The sequence below is a fragment of the Macaca thibetana genome, chromosome 8 (assembly GCF_024542745.1).
Source record: "Macaca thibetana thibetana isolate TM-01 chromosome 8, ASM2454274v1, whole genome shotgun sequence".
Lineage (NCBI taxonomy): Eukaryota > Metazoa > Chordata > Mammalia > Primates > Cercopithecidae > Macaca > Macaca thibetana.
In genome coordinates, this window is record NC_065585.1 from 128,124,916 (window position 1) to 128,141,975 (window position 17,060).

General features: G+C 38.5%; 1 protein-coding gene across 9 annotated transcripts in view; it reads right to left on the reverse strand.

Annotated features, from left to right (window-relative positions):
- The window catches only part of TUSC3 (tumor suppressor candidate 3), a 231,473-nt gene that overhangs the window by 196,157 nt on the left and 18,256 nt on the right, over positions 1 to 17,060 (reverse strand). Inside the window, exons 1-2 of one of the 9 annotated variants that reach the window (XM_050802175.1) lie at positions 13,401 to 13,879; positions 12,776 to 12,963 (exon numbers count right to left, since the gene is read on the reverse strand). The exons of 7 other annotated variants lie outside the window; for them this stretch is intronic. The gene's annotated coding sequence lies outside the window, so the exon portion shown is untranslated. Of the gene's footprint in view, positions 1 to 12,775; positions 12,964 to 13,400; positions 13,880 to 17,060 lie in introns of those variants that run through there. One more of the 9 variants, XM_050802177.1, reaches the window with a different exon arrangement.

Sequence of the window (17,060 nt, forward strand, 5' to 3'; positions counted from 1 at the left end):
TTTCAAACTTTTTCCTTGTTATTATTATTATTTCTGTTATGTTAATCTGTAACCAGTAATCTTTGATGTTACTTTTGTGATTGTTTTGGGGCACCACAAATGGTGCCTGTAAAACATGGCAAACTTAATCGATAAATGTCATGTGTGTTCAGACTGCTCCACCAACCACCCATTCCCCACCTCCACTCTTCTCAGGCCTTCCTATTGCCTAAAGTATAAAAACATTGAAATTAGGCCAGTGAATAACCCCACAATGACCTTTAGGTGTTCAAGTGAAATGCAGAGTCACATGTCTCTCACTTTAGATCAAAAGCTAAACATGATTAAACTTAGTGAGGAAGTCATGTGGAAAGCCCAGGCAGGCCAAAAGCTAGACCTCTTGCATCAAACAGTTAGACAAGCTGTGAATGCAAAGGCAATGTTTTCAAGGAAATTTAAAGTGCTACTCCAGTGAACACATCAATGGTAAGAAAGCAAAACAGCCTTATGGCTGATACAGAGAAAGTTTAAATAGCTTGGATAGATCAGATCAATATTAATATTCCCCTAAACCAAAGCCTAATTCAGAGTAAGGCCCTAACTCTCTTCAATTCAATGAAGGCTGAAACAGGTAAGGAAGCTACAGAAGAAAAATTTAAAGCTGGCAGATGTTGCTTCATGAGGTTTAAAGAAAGAAGCCATTTCTGTAACATAAAAGTCCAAGAAGCAGCAGCAAGTGTTTATGCAGCAAGAAGCTGCAGCAAATTACCCAGATTTAGCTAGCATAATTGACGGAGATGGCTATACTCAACAACAGATGTTCAGAGTAGACTAAACATCCTCCTTCTGGAAGGCGATGCCACGGCTAGAGAGAAGTCGATGTCCGGTTTCAAAGGACAGGCTAAATCTCTTGGTAAGGGCTAATGCAGCTGGTGACTTGAAGTTGAAGCCAACGTTCATTTACCATTCGGAAAAGCCTAGGGTCCAGTGCAATTAAGCTAAATCTATTGTGCCTGTGCTCTATAAAAGGAACAAAAAAGCCTGGGTGAAAAACAGCACATCTGTTTAAAGCATAGTTTACTGAATATTTGAAGCCCAGTATTAAGACCTACTGCTCAGAAAAAAAGATTTCCTCTCAATATATTACAGTTCACAGCCAAAGCACCTGGTCACTCAAAAGCTCTGATGGAGAAAGAACACTGCATAAACTTAGTTGATAAAGCAGTGGCAGGGTTTGAGAGGACAGACTCCAATTTTGCAAAAAGTCAGACTACGGGTAACATTCTGTCAAACAGCATTCCATGCGACAGAGGAATCTTTCATGAAATAAAGAGGGAGTCAATGTGGCCAACTTAATTTGCTTTCTTATTTTAAGAAATTGCCAGTTGCTCTCCCCTTCAGCAGCCAGTACCCTTATTGGTCAGTAGTCATCAACAAGAAGCAAAACCCTCCACCAGCAAAAGGATTATGACTCACTGAAGGCTCAGAAGATCATATTTTTTAAGCATTATAGCATTTTTAAATTAAGGTATATATACTTTTTAGACAGAGTGCTATTGCACATTTAACAGACAACAATACAGTTTAAACATAACTTTGATATGCACTGAAAAACCCAAAAGCGTGGTCTCTTTATTATACTATTTGCTTTACTATAGTGCTCTGGCACCAAACCCATGTCTCAAAGTTATACCTGTATTCAACTGAAAGTATAAAAATAAGCAATTTCATTAAAAAACAAAATTAATAGCTATGGGGCGCAGTGGCTCACGCCTGTAATCCCAACACTTTGGGAGGCCGAGGTGGGTGCATGACTTGAGGACAAGAGTTCGAGACCAGCGTGGCCAATATGGTGAAACCCCATCTCTACTAAAAATACAAAAATTAGCCAGGTGTGGTGGTGGGTGCCTATAATCCCAGCTACTCAGGAGGCTGAGGCAGGAGAATCCCTTGAACCTAGGAGGTAGAGGTTGCACTGTGCCAAGATCATGCCACTGCACTCCAGCCTGGGCGACAGAGCAAGACTCCATCTCAAAAAAAAAAAAAAAAAAAAAAATACTAATAGGCAATGGAATAAAAAGCAAAGTTTGCAAAATGTTTTATTATATATAAGATCAAACATATATTTTGAACAATCAGGCAGCTTCATGCTGCACCTCCACATTCCCAGAGGTATGCATTCACTCTCTTCTTTCTTCAGTATGGGAAGCACAGATAAAAGGGTACTTAAATCAGAAGAACAGCTTTGAAGTCAATTCTGCATTTGAATACTGGCCCAATTACAAGTTTCATGATTCCAGGCAAATTACTTCAACTCCTGAACTTCATCTATACAATAAAATCATGCTAAGGTTGTGATGATGCTTAAATGAAATAATACATGCAAAACAGTTAGCAAATATTAAATTGTGGTTATCATTAGTTCAACTACGTTAAAATGTAACAACAAAATATAAATCGTTGCAGCCACTCAATTAAATCTAAACAATTACAAGTTTTAAAAGTCATTTCCAATTTCTTCTTCCAAGCTCTTTTGATTCACACGGGAGAAAAAATGACATAGGCCTCTATCTGAATTTATGTAGCTTCACATGCTATAAATATAGTTGCAGCTTATTTCAAACCAAAGAATACAATCTTTCAACCAATTTCCAGCAAGCATCATTAGGAAAATTAGTCAACATTCAATTAGATGTGTTTCAGTAAGAATGTGTGCGTGTGTTTGTGTAAAATACATTACAAAACAATACTACTTTAACATTGGAAAAAGATGTGGAGTGTTTTGTGAAATAAATCACTCTACACAGATGACACATGACATGCAAAATCAGAACTTCCCTACAATGAGAAAGTAGCCAAGAATTGATAATGCGACAGACAAGCTATAACCAAGAGTAATGATAATGTGGGAATCTTTTATAAACCTGAAGTTTCTATTTGAGCAAAATTTTCCATCAATATATATAGGATCCAAAATTATTTATAACGGATACAATACACCTATTTATTTTTAAAGAAAATGAATTGCCTCTTAAGCAATGAAATGACTAAAGTAGTATGACAAAATTTTAAATGCTGAATTTAAAAATCAGAGAAATAAGCAGCACTAAAGCAACCAAAGCAACATGTTAAACCCTTGGTCCGCACTAAATGGATTACAAATCATACACAAGAGTGTAACATGGTATTTGAATACAAAAAGACAAGAAAGAAAAATTTTCAACTGACATTCCTAAAAATTATCCTAATCAACAAAAATGCATCAAACACTATGTATCCATTTTCAAACCCTCTACCCCACCTCTAACTCAGGTGACCAGATGTCCCCGTTAGTCCAGGGAGAGCCCCAGTTTGCTCCTAACATCTCAGTAAAATTATTACTTGCACTTTATTTCTCTCCCACGTGTCCTGGTTTGAATGATAAATTATTTAGTCACCCTCCTTCTAAATACCTGGCTTCTTCTGACCACAAGCTATTATCTTTGCCCGGGTCCAGATGTCAGGATAATTATACATATATTCTAAGACAAGTTAAATAAACTTTGTGTGTGTCTATAATAATGTAGTTTCATTATCATGATGCTGTAATTTTTTATCTCAAATTCACAAGGAAATTCTCTGACTCTCACCTCAATTCATCTACATTTATGGAGTATATTTTTTCTATGAAAATAAACTGCCCATGTATTTTCCAGCAAGTAGCAAGAAAAACTACATAGAGCTATAACAGTGCAATGGAAGAATGACTAAAAGAATTTAGTAGCTTCTCTATCTTACAGTACTAGGTATGCCAAATGTAGAAGCAGATGGGACAAAAAATGTCAACAATTATAAGACTATAAACATTTCGCATGATACTCTTAATCCTACAGTAATAAAGGAAACTTACTGATTTTTCATAATTTTTAAAATTTGATCATTTAATATGTAACAAGTCACACAATGACTTACCAAAACTATCTACTGTAAACCAGGTCTACTTGGCAATATTTACTAAACAAAATAGTTATTTCCTCCTGAATGACTAAAGAAAGTAGTAAACCCATGTGCCTTGAGGTTAAAGCTTAGAATGAAATATGAGGAAACCATGAGGTTAAAGCTTAGAATGAAATGAGGAAAAAAAAATAAAGGATAATGTAATCTCCAAGTACCAAAAATGGAAAAAAGTGTGAAAAGACATGACAACGTTTTACACAAATATATCAATAAGAATTTACATTTTTTTTTTTTTTTTTTTTTACAAAAATTAGCCATGTGTGGTGGCATGCACCAATCCCAGCTACTTGTGGGGCTGAGGCAGGAGAATCACTTGAACCTGGGAGATGGATGTTGCAGTGTGCTGAGATTATACCACTGCACTCCAGCCTAGGCGATAAAGCGAGACTCCACCAAAAAAAAAAAAAAAAAAAGAATTTATGTATTTTTAAATTCTGTATTATCTTCTTAATGAAAGCAGAAAGAAGTTATGTCTTTCATGTTTATCAAAACATCCTAAATTACAAATGACATAAGCCTAGTTCATCTAGTTTAGGCAAAATGGACTTTATAAGTTCATATAATAAGAAGGTATGAAGATAAATTTGGTTTCAGGAATGACCAGATACAAGAACTTAACTGGTATTGTTAGTACTCCCTCTAGCTATAGAAGCTCCATGAGGGCAACGATTTTTATACGTTTTGTTTATTTCTGCACTGATGGCACCCAGAACAAGGAAGGACTGGCACAGAGTTAGTGCTTAAATATTTATGAAATAAATGAATACCTCTTCTCTTTGTGTTTTTGCTTAGCGTCTGCACACCAGAGTTTTTCATGCCAGAAGTGAGAAACAAACTAAAAACACATTCTTCCAATTTCATAAGCCAATTAGCAAGGTAATCATTCTGCTAGTTCCATTTGGACACATTTCAGAGAATGGCTCTAGTCACTTTCCCAACCTTGTGCCAACCATGACAAGAGGAATGAGTAATATGTGTAGCCTTGCCTGATAATATGCTACCAATGTGGTCATTAAAAGGGGGTTGTTAATATGAAAACGAAGAGGAGAAAAAGGAGTGGAGGCCTACAGAGGACAAAAATAAGGGGTACCACACATTACTCAATGTGTCTTTCATTGCCAGCAACCCAAATGCAAACATGGCATTCATCTTAGTAATTTCTTAGTGCTTTCTAGTCTGGCATATGCCACAGGAGATGTGCACACAATAACCACAAAATTTTGTAGAGAGGCAAAAACCATTTGTTACATTGCAAACACTTACAAAAGTTGTCCCTATGTATACATCCATTCTCATTTCACCCTATCATCTATCCCAACCCATCATGTCACATTATTTTTTGGTCACTCTCATGCTTGACTGCAATCTTATATATGACAAAGGATTTCATCAAGTTGATATTTAAAAAGTGATACAAGAGAGCTAGTCATGTTTATATGCAAAGCCATTGACAACTGAGGACCTGTTAGGATTATAATACTTAACTACTGAAAAGGAATCTTAAGTACTTGAAAATGTTTGCTACTATTTTAAATTTTAAGTAAGTATCTACTCTGGGCAAGGTTCCACGGGTGATTTGAAGATATATAATGCAAAGGACCTTATGCTAATATTTGATAGGAAAACTTTTTAAATTACTGTGCTAGAAATAAGACAGTGATTAATGTTTGGTGGCTAAGTAAAGAAACAGTAAGTTAGGAAGAACTTTTTTTTAATTGAAAAAATATTAACTTCAGTGTTCTTCTGAAAATAATGCTTCCCCTTCCCCATTGCCCTGAAATGTTTTCCAGTTCCTTCATTAAAAGGAATGATAAAATGTGAGCGTTCAAAGAATCTTTGATCTGGCTCAAGTCTAATTCTTAACTGCTGAAAGTACTGTGACTCAGAAAGATACGGTGCCTTAACCAAGATCACTGAGTTAAGAGAGCTATGACTAGAATTTGTTGCAGATTCCCAATATGCCATTGTCTTAGCCAAGAGCACATGCAATAAAAGCCCCTCCTGGTGGTTATCACTAAGTAAAAACCAAAATACAACTCATGTTACAACTTTTAAGAGTATGTGTTGACCGGGCACACCTGCAATCCCAATGGTTTGGGAGGCCAAAGCTGGAGGATCACTGGATCCCAGGAATTTAAGAGTAGCCTGGGCAACATGGTACAATCCTATCTCTACAAACACACACACACACACACACACACACACACACACACACACACAATTAGCCAGTCATGGTGACACATGCCTATAATCCCAGCTACTCAGGAGGCTAAGGTGGGAGGACTGCTTGAGCCTAGGAGGTTGGTTGTGGCTGCAGTGAGCTATGATTGTGCCAGTGTACTCCAGTCTGAGGAACAGAGCATGACCCTGACTCAAAAAAAAAAAAAAGAAAAAAAAAAGAGTATGTGTCTTCCGTGAAGCCAGATAAACAAGTACATATACCTCCTATGAGGAATATATGATGAAAAAAGTAACTTTTTTCATGATCACTTGTTGTGGTCCAGCTCTTTCCTTTAGCAGTTGTGTTACCACGTGACAAAAATCTTTGAACTCAGGTCTCCTCATCTTCAAATGGTAACAATAGCACATGTTCAAAATAATCCTACGAGGAATAATAAAGTGATTTAAAGTTGTTTTCCTCAAAACACCAACCACTAAAATCTGTTTTTGAGCTCCAGTAAAAAATTAAAGCTGATGACAGACACACATTGGCAATAAAGCTGCTGCATCTCATATAAGAGGGGGCATACTATCAAAGAATGGCTTCTGAATGCAACGTTTTAGTCTAGTCATGGCAAGAAAATCTATCACATGAATCACTGCTCTAAATACGCAAACTGTAGCATCTTCTGATAATGCTGTCTAGAGAAGACACTGAGAATGCATATACCAGTAAGTTAGTTCCGGGGCTGAGTGGCTTTATTAACAAATGATGGACACAAAATACAAGGAAAATGTACTACTCTAAATCAGGTGTGTTTAAATACATCATAAGCGATGAAAGTTGTTTCGGTATTCAGTTTTCAATAAGCCATCTTCATTAGTAAGAATGAATTCAGCTATACAAAGTTTTGTAGTACCAGACAGACCCCAAAATTTTAGTGGCTTACATCCATATAACAGTCCAGGGCCAAATTCAGGAAAGCAAGAAGACTGTACCACACAGTCACCCACACCTAGGCTGATGGCTGCTCTGCCATCCGCAACACATGGCTTTCCAGGTCCCTCTTTACATTCCCAGCCTAGGTATAGGGAAAGAGCTTTGTATCAGACTTCAGTCAGAAAAACAATAACCAATGCATGTGTTCCAAGCATTAAAGTATTTAATACAGAGAATCAGTTGCAGCTTAGACCACCACTGGAGGGCAAAAGAAACAAAGCTAAAGAAAACAGATACAATCTCTGCCTATAGCTCCAAAGCAGGTGATTCTCAAAAGCCCACCTGGAGTGTGTGAATTTCTTAAAAGCTTCCACCAACTACCTTGGTCTGCAACAGCTAGGAGGTAGTTGTGGTAGTCTGAAAAGTGGGACCTCCCCCACCCCACCAAAGATGTCCATGTTCTAATTCCAAGAAACTGGTTATGTGTTACCTTACCTGACACAAGATGTGACTAAACAAACGATCCTGAAATGGTAAGAGATAAACCTATATTAGTCAGATAGTTCCAAAATAATAAGGGTCTCTGTAAGAGGAAGGCAAGAAAATCAGAGTCAGTTTTTCAGATGTGGGAATGGAAGTCAGACACTGGAATGATGCCAAGTAAGAAATCAAGAGGAATGCAGGCAGCCTCCAGAAGCTGCAAAAGATTAAAAAAAAAAAAAAACAGGGCTCTCCCCTCAGCGCTTCCAGCAGGAAACAAACCTGCAGACACCTTGACTTTAGCCCAGTGAGACTGACTCGGACATCCCGCCTCCAGAACTGTAAGATAATACACTGCTGTTGTTTTAAGCCTCTAAATTTGTGATAATGTGTTACAGCAACCATATGAAATGCATACAATGGTCATCCTGGACTTCCCTCAACAACGCTTCAAACCTCGTATCTGCCCATGAATGAGCCTCAGCTCTCTATGAAGAACAGTGGCCTCTCCCCTTCTCTTCTATCTTCCACGTCTCAGAGACACACTAACAGAACCACACAGGGAAGCTTGTGATGCAAACAAACTGAGTCCTCAGAAACAGGCTGGGAGTGGACACTGCAGCACTAGCGTGGGGAAATCCTGACGGGCCAGGCTGCGGATGACACAGATCACTTCTGTTTACACTCCATCGCCTAGAACTCTGTCCCACTGTCCCATGTAAACACGGGCGACACTGCGAAATGTCATCTCGCTTGTGTCCGTGAGGAAGAGAAGACTCATATGGTAAACAGCTCTGGCACACCAGACACCAGCGGATGTAAAACATAATAAAACCTGATAAAAGAATGAAAGCCACAGAAGGAAAATGACATAACAAGTAGCTCTAAAGCTGTTGAAAAATGTGTTCAAATAGACACTGCATATTCACAAACAAAAGGGGGTATTAAAAAGATGTAAATATCTTTCAACACAGTAGAGGATAATACTACATAAATTGTTAATTTTATTAAGGCATTATCTTCATATTTGACACTATTCAGACTTAGTAATAACATGGTAGATAGTGGATTCCATAATTTTCTTTTGTATCCTACTACTCTGTTGGCAGCTGGATGACATTAAGATTTTTATATGAATATTTCAAATGAGACAATAAATCACTTTTTTATCTTTATTTTTTGTTTTAGCTGATAGAGAAATGTTAACTCAAAAACAACACGGCTGCCCAAACTTAGTTATCTACTATTCTCCATAATATTCATAACCTCGATTTGAAAATTCCCTCCCCATTGTTACGAGGTTTCTAACATTCGACGTGCCAGTCACAAAAATTAGAAAAAAAAAAAATCTAAACTAAAATCTAAACACTTTTTAAAAATTTTGAAACTTCAAGTAAATGACAGAATAATAATGGTTTATCCTATAATGGAGAGGAAGAGGAAAACATTTCTTTAAAGCATTTAATATATGAAAATCTATTTTAAAAGTATGTCCCACCAAACAATTGTTTCAGACTCAATGAAAATTTGTAAATTTTAATTTTGAATTTTAATTGTTCATATCCCCGTGAAAAGGAAATTATCTATTAATCTTCCAAACTTCTGGACCAGTTTAATAGGTATTCTGAGACTACAAGATACGTGAACTACTTGAAATAATTCTTATTTACAACTGCTTACTTTTGTGAACAACTATTTTGTCAGTGCCATGCAACTTAACTTTAACTATAAGCGTTAAAACTACTCTGAGGATGGTTTCAGTCCACCCTTGTAAGTTCCACCTTGTTTTTCTTTTTTGTTTTTTTGGTTTCTTTTTCCCCCACCGAGATGGAGTCTGGCTCTGTCACCCAGGCTAGAGTGCTGTGGTGCAATCTCCGCTCACTGAATCCTCTGCCTCCCAGGTTCAAGCAATTCTTCTGCCTCAGCCTCCTGCGTAGCTGGAATTACAGGTGCCCGCCACCACCACCAGCTAATTTTTGTATTTTTAGTAGAGATAGGGTTTCACCATATTGGCCAGGCTGGTCTCAAACTCCTGACCTCGTGATCCGCCCGCCTCAGCCTCCCAAAATGCTGGGATTCCAGCTTGTTCTTGAATCTTCCTTATGTTACAGCAATCTTCCATCCCAACCGCCTGCCCTCAGACCACAATCTCCAACATCACCATGCAAACAGTAGCCTCTCGGAGACTACTTAACAGGTTCACCCCATTGCAAATTAATCGAGAGAAGAGAGATTCACCTTCTTGTGGTCCTGCGTCTGTGATTGAACCCTGACTGACACACATAAAGTTATTTAAGAAGCAAAGTGATGATAAAGTTATCATGAATTTAATTTTATAGTCATCGGTAAATGTCTTACATTAAATAATGCTGTCCTATACATTGACTATCATGCCTGTTTGTGGATTTTATAAGCCACCATTTAAAACTACATAAAATCTAAAACTATAAGCTTGCCCACGTTAGCAGACATAAATAAAATAATCCCCAATGAACCATACTAATGTAACTGCCTCCCCTTGGGTATGAACAGGACCTGTGATATAGCAGAATAGCGCTCCCACAATTATGTTACCTTCTATGGCAAATATTTGCAAACATAAGGTCCCTAATCTATTAACTCTGAGTTATTTAAATGAGAGATTTTCCTGGATTCGCCTCACCTACTCAGGTACACATTTTAAAAGAAGTGTCAAGAAAGTCATCCTAGTGACCTGGAATAAAGCAAACAGCCATGCTGTGAACGGCCTACAGATGCTGCTCCATGGCTAGAACCTGGTGTTGGCTGCAAAGAACTGAGAGCAACACAAGCAGGAAGAAAACAGGAAACTCTCTCCTACAACTACAAAAAGCTGAATTCTGCCTATAACTTGAATGAGTTGTGAAGAGGACCCAGAGATGCAGATGAGAACGCAACCTGACGTTACCTTATTTTTAGCCTCCTAAGACCCTTAACAGAGACAGAATCCAGCTACACCATACCCAGACTTCTGACATCTAGAAACTAGGAGATAAGAAATGGGTGCTATTTTAAGCCACTAAATTGTGGCAATTTTTTATGCATCAATATAAAACTAATATACCCACAAACCACCCTTGCACTTTATATCCTATTTCTCAATGCTTAAAGTGGATTATTCATCTTAAGGGAGAGGAGATAAGAGGGATGGGAAGATAAATTGCAAAGCGGTTTTATTAGCTACGCCACACTAAAAGATAGGATTTTTTAGAACAGGATATCTTATATACAATCCATGAATGATAACATCTCAGAAGAAAACCATAAGATAACAGTGTTGGTAAATCACTACAGTACTTAACCTCATGCAGTAATTGTGTAGTGATACCCCTCCAGGTTATAAGAAAATGCTGGGAAGTTCTTATCTCCAAGATCTCTGAAGCTACACTTCTGCTTAGCTGTTCTTATGGCTGCTGTTTTTCCATTTCCATCTTAGGTATGAAGGCCTACTTAAAAATTGATTTCTACCTCTATTTGCTAATGGTTTTGATCATTTATAACCAGAAAGCATACATTATTGATATATGTTATCAGAGAACTATAAATTATTATAAATCAACATTGGCTTATATTTCATAAAATGACCCACAGCTGAAAAAGTCCATAAGAAATTTAGCTAAAGTTAATACTTCTAAACAAAAGGCTCCTCAGAACAAATAATCAAAAGTAGCTAAACTTCTACAAGATTCTTCAGACAGATGCAATATCCCAACAGTTATGAAATATTACAAACATGAAAAGGTTTATCTGATTCATAAAAATATCAAAACATCAGGAAATGGGTTTGAGACCTTCGAAGTAAAACATGAGAGAAACGAAGGTTACCATTAACTGCCTAACAATTTCTCATTTTAAGACCGTAATACTGTAATCCCAGCACCCTGGGAGGTCAAGGCAGGGGGATCACTTGAGCCCAGGAATTCAAGGCCATCCTGGACAACACAGGGAGACTTCGTCTCTACAATACAAAAAAATTAGCTAGGCATGGTGGCACGTGCCTGTGGTCCCAGCTACTGGGGAGGCTGAGGTGGGAGGATCACTTAAACCTGGGAGGTAAAGGTTGCAGTGAGCTGTGATCCCCCACCACTGCATTCCAGCCTGGGCAACAGGGCAAGACCATGTCTTTTTAAAAAAAAAAAAAAAAATTAGCCTGGCATGGTAGTACATAAGCCAAGGAGGCAAGAGGTTGTAGTAAGCCAAGATCACACCACTATACTCCAGCCTGGGCAACAGAGTGAGACACCGTTCCAAAAAAAAAAAAAAAAGACTGCAATGCTGTCAATACTGTCACCTACTTACCTAATCAAGGAGAAATCTTACGTAAATTTTTCAAAATCACCTTCCATCCTGTTTATCTATGTGTGTTCCTTTAATCTCTTTGCCAAAACTCCAAACTTAAATGGCCCCTAACATGATTTAGCAGCGCTTCACTGCTTTCTGAGTCAATTTACCTGTTTCCACAGTAGCTATTTAAAATTATAATAAAATGTTGGCCGGGCGCAGTGGCTCACACCTGTAATCCCAGCACTTTGGGAGGCTGAGGCGGGTGGATCACAAGGTCAGAAGATCGAGACCATCCTAGCTAACACGGTGAAACCCTGTCTCTATTAAAAATACAAAAAAAAAATTAGCCGGGCATGGTGATGAGTGCCTGTGGTCCCAGCTACTCGGGATGCTGAGGCAGAAGAATGGCATGAACCCGGGAGGCGGAGTTTGCAGTGAGCCAAGACTGCGCCACTGCACTCCAGCCCGGGTGACAGAGCAAGACTCCATCTCAAAAAAAAAAAAAAAAAATTATAGTAAAATGTAAAAGTCAACAGTCCTTGAAACAATCCAAATAGGTTAGACTTTAGTGCACTAAGAGCTCCATATCTTAGTATTTAAAAATAAGTAAATAAAAGGATATTTCTTCATTGTGAGTTGTCAGGGAGGCTGCTCACCCTGGTCACTCAGGGACCCAGGCTGATACAAAATACACCATCTCAAACATTCCCAGTCAGCATGAGACAGGAAAAGAGAATACGGCATGCAATGATGCTGCAAGCTTCTGCCTAGCAATGACACACAACACATCGCCTTGCATTTCACAGGGTAAAGTAAGTCATGTGGCCATGCTGAGTTCAAAATATTAGGAAAGTTAAATCCTACGTGCTAGGGTCTGAATGTTTGTATCCCCACAAAATTCTTATGTTGAAACCTTACCACCACTGTGATGATACGAGGAAGGTGGGGCTTTGAAGAGATGACAAAACAAAAAATCCATATGTTCGAGGGAGCTCGTTCGTCCTTTCAATCATGTGAAGACAGGGAAGGGGCCATCTCTGAGAAGGTGGGCCTCACCAGACACCGATCTGAGGTCACCTTGATCTTGGACTTCCCAGGCCCCAGAACTGTGAGAAAAAAATTTGTATTGTGTATATGCTGCCCAGTTGATGGTTACGGCAGTCTGAATGGCCTAAGACACTACCATATGTATGGGGAAAACCGAAGTATCTACAAACAACCCTAAAAACCACCACATTCCCATATAAGGGTAATGCTACCAGCTGTTCTCCAATTCCCATTCCTTCCCCCTACCTTCTCAGTCACCTGACATTAGATTCTTTATTTTCATTTCAGCTTCTTCTCCAGCTACCACCACTTAACTCTCTCTTCCCATTCACAGCAAATTGTTTAAGAAGTGTTGGCTGCCCCCAATTCCTCACAACCCACTCATTAATCAACCTACCACATTCTAGTTCCCACTGTAACACTGCAGTGAAGCTGTTCTTGCTAAATCCAAAGAACTGTTCAGTTGTTATTTAACCTCTCAGTAGTCACCACTTACCACTGTTGAACTCTGCTTGGAACATTCTCCTCCTGTGACATCCAAACTTCTCCTGTGTTTCCTTGTAAGCTCCTCCAGCAGCAAAGTCCAAAGTTATCACTGTTGACCTCTCCTTGGAACATTCTCTTCCTGTGACATCCAAAATTTTGCTGCATTTCCTTCTAAGCTCCTCCACCAACAAAGTCCAAGGATCTTTTGCAAGCATCCCTTTTGCAGCACACTGAAATATTGGTATCCTTGAGGCGTTTGCATTAGGTCCTCTATTTTTCACTGTATGTGCTCTGGCTGGGTGATTTTTATCCACCACCATGAATTCAATTCCCATTTAGGCTAATGATTTTCAAGTCTATTTTATCTTCAGCCCAGATCAAAGCTTCATCTCCACATATTCCGCTTTTCAAACATCTCAATTTAGATTTCACACAGGCATCTCATACATTCTCAAAGGTGAACATGTTATCTTCCTTCCAAAATCTCCTTCTCTTGTTTCCTATTTCAATAATAGAATTTCCCTTTTATCAAGAAATGTAGTCATCACCCTTGTCTCATTCGCTCTCATTCCACACACAACCAATTACCAAGTACTATCTAGTCTGGCTCCTAAACAGCTCTGAAATCCAGGTATTTTTCTTCATTCTCGCTGCCACAACTAATTTCAAGTCATCATTACCTTTCACCTTGACATCTGCAGAAGCCTCTTCTCCAGTCTTGCATCCCCCCCTAAGCTATTCTCCACAGCACAGCCAAAGCAATCCTTCTCAGTATAAACCTCACCTTGTCACTCCCAAGATAAAACCCTGCAATTCTCCCCACTGATTTCAGGATCAAGTTCAGATCCAGATTCCTTAACATGGCTTAAGAAGAGTCTTCAAGATTTGACCCTCACTTCCACCCTGGCCTCAACCACTATTCCCCCACCCTAAGTTTAGTGTATTCTAAACTTAGCCATATCAAGTTCTGAGTTCTCTGAACTTGCTGGACCTTTACCAGTGCTGTTTTTCTTGGCCTAGAGCACTCGCCCTCTTCACTGGGTTATTTCCTATGATTAGCTCTTTAGTTTTCAGCTCACACCAATATGCTAGTATAGCACCCATTATTTCCCAGTTTATTCTCCTCTCGTATTACATTATAACTGCCTGATTTTCTGTCTGAATCTCCCACTGAGCTATGAGCAGTAGGATACATCAGGGATAATGGCCGCCTTGTTCATCACTCTACCTTCAAAATCCAGCACAGTACCTACCTAACATGTAGTATTCACCAATAAATATTTGTTGAAAAAAAAATGACAGCTCACATATTGGAGAAACTTCAATAACTTGGCACTGTGTTCAATAACATGTGCCATATTTTAGGAAAATGATATTCAAATATATTTATTTTGTACTGCTTACATCAATAACAGTATTTCTATGTAAAAATCACCAAAAGATACATAATATGAAAAACACTTACAATATGCTTAAGAAATCAACAGCCAAACAGCAATCAAACATAAAAGGTGTGTCTACTTTGGGGTTCTGCCATAACTATAATGGCATAGACATCAAATCAAAGAAGTCTCAAGAAGTTTCTACTTTAGTAAGAATCAGTAAAACACAGTATACAGTTCCCTGGGATCATCTATTTACTGTGTCATGATGGAACCCCTGTGAAAATCCAAAAACAGGGAAACGCTATGAGGCTAACTCAACTTAACAGAAGTAACTTTTCAAGGAAAAGGAATACAGAGAAAGGGGAAGTAATACAACAAGTACCCTCCCATTCCTTTTTAAAAGCTTGCAGAATATTTTGTTTATTACTCTTATAACACGTACCTTGAACACAAGAGTCTGCCAGTAATGACTATACTTAGACCAATAACTTCTTATGTTGTTTCTCATGAGTTACTGTGGTTGTAACACCTATGAAGTCTTTGAAAACTACAGCACTGTACAAAAGTAGCTTACTGATTTAATTTATGGCTTTGGAGATTAGGTATTTGAAACAGACAAAAATAATGAGAGTGTAAATTTAATTGCTATTTGATAGTCAAATAAAAGAACTTACACAGCTCAGCCACAATTAGTTTTTGTTATTCCCTACGGATCATATAACTCAATTAAATTGCTGAAAATTAATGTTATTTAGGCTTCTTTATGATAAGAAAGTTGTAATCAAATCAAAGCAGGACTGTTACCATGAGTCAACTTCTAAAACATAAAAGTAGCTTTGATATATAGAGAAACTACCTAAATCATTCTATTACCATATTTTATATAATCTTAAAAATCTAGAAAGGATCTAAAAAAGTCTATTCTAGCAGTTTCTAGGCATTTTTAGAATCTGATAAAAATTATAGCTATGCCAGAAAAACACATTTATTCCATAAATGAAAAACGTATGTAATTTCAGAGAACCAATGGGAAACTTTTCCTGTGTTTACCAGGTTCAGAAATCCTGATCTTGTTCAACCCTCTCATTTTACATTTGAGGAAAACTGCCGCTCCAAACTGTTAAGTGACTTTACCAAGAACACAGAATTTAAATCAAAGGAACTAGAATCCACATTTCTTTTTCTAGAAACTGTATAAGGTCCTTAACACTTTGTAAGTCACCATTTTATTTCACCCCTGTAATCTCAGCAATGGGAGGCCGAGGTGGGCGGGTCACCTGAGGTCAGGAATTTGAAGCCAGCGTGGCCAACATGATGAAACCCAGTCTCTACTAAAAATACAAAAATTAGCCAAGTGTGGTGGTACACACTTGTAATCCCAGCTACTTGGGAGGCTGAGGCACGAGAATCACTTGAACCCAGGAGGCAGAGGTTGCAGTGAGATGAGATCGTGCCACTGCACTCCAGCCTGGGTGACACAGTGAGACTCCGTCTTTAAAAAAAAATAAATAATAATTAATTAATTAAAAAAAGATCAGCTACAAAAAGACAGAGGAAAGAATCATGATAGTCATCAAACAGTATGAAAGTGGTGAAAGAACAGGGGATGGGCGCAGGGTAGGAGGGTAAGACCCTGACAGCATAAATTCTTGTAATGAAGCATGAGAACATAGTAACATAAACTCTGGTATGAGGAAACCTTGTTTTTAGTCCCACCTTTGTTATTCAGCCTGAAACCTGACTTTCCTGCTCTAACATTCTATAATGCAGTATTTTTTAAAATCATATTCTACAGTTACTACTCTCTTATGATTTACACTATGCTCCAACATCTAAGCATGCGACTCATGTGGCTGTCAATGGAAACCCAAGCTGAATTAGAGGGCCATTAAGGGAGGAGACCAACCCTCATATTGTCTTATGCCCAATTTCTGCCTCCAAAGAAAAAAGAAGTAAAAACTAAAAGGCAGAAATGAAATCCACAGGCAGACAGCCTGGCGTCACACCCTGGGCCTGGTAGGTAAAGACCGACCCCTGACCTAATCCCTGTCCTGTTCTGTTCCGTTCTAATTCCTGGTGCTGGTGCATGCAGCCCCCAGTCACGAACCCCCTGCTTACTCAATCGATCATGACCCTCTCACACGGACCCCTTTAGAGTTGTAAGCCCTTAAAGCGGACAAGAATTGCTCACTCGGGGAGCTTGGTTTTTGGAGACGTGAGTCTGCCGATGCTCCCAGCTGAATAAAGCCCTTTCCTTGTACAATTCGGTGTCTGAGGGGTTCTTG